This window comes from Cynara cardunculus (assembly GCF_001531365.2).
Source record: "Cynara cardunculus var. scolymus isolate 2C chromosome LG 4, CcrdV1, whole genome shotgun sequence".
Lineage (NCBI taxonomy): Eukaryota > Viridiplantae > Streptophyta > Magnoliopsida > Asterales > Asteraceae > Cynara > Cynara cardunculus.
Genome location: NC_037531.1, coordinates 5,790,861 through 5,791,770, shown reverse-complemented (window position 1 = coordinate 5,791,770; position 910 = coordinate 5,790,861).

Genomic DNA, 910 nt, shown 5'->3' with positions numbered 1-910 from the left:
TCTCACAATTACCACAAACAAACAGTTCTCATTTGATTAAGCCTCTCTCTCTCTCTCTATATATATATATATAGTGGTTGGTTATTATACAACCCTTGACATTTGTGCAACCAATACAACCCAATCTCAACTGTCTATTTCATTTGATTAATATGCGATTTCATAGAAGTTTTAATTGTTTCCTAATATAAAGTATTGATCATAATTAATGAACCATATTCATCTTTCATAAATATTCAAATCATAATAAATGAATTCTCATCATTTCCATAAATATCTCAATTTATTAGGTTGCATTGGTTGTACAAATATGATGGGTTATATTTGAAACAAACTCTCTATCTCTCTCTCTCTCTCTCTATATATATATATATATATATAGAGAGAGAGAGAGAGAGGCACGTTCAAATGAAAACCATGCAATTCTTAGAAACCGTGTAAACTAATTTCGACCAATAGGAAAAATCTATTTTTTAATTAAATTTAATCATTAAGGGTATATTGGTAATTTGCATTGTTTTCTATTAAATATGGAAGTTATTAATAAATCTTAATTAAGATAACATAATAAAGGAAATTTTATAAATGGTAACATTTAAATATTTAATTAAATTATAATATTAAAAATTGGATTTTATTATATTGTGTCTCGATTTATTATTGCCAAGATTCATGAAAATCGTAAGTTATTAGATTAATAAATCCATGAAATCAGTAATAGAAAAAAATATTCATGAAACCGGTTTCATACATGGTGAAATTGGTGCATGGAGTAAGTGAAAAATGATTATGAAATGGGTGCATGATGAAACCGGTTTCATACATGGTGAAATTGGTGCATGGAGTAAGTGAAAAATGATTATGAAATGGGCGCATGATGAAACCGATTTCATACATGGTGAAATTGGTG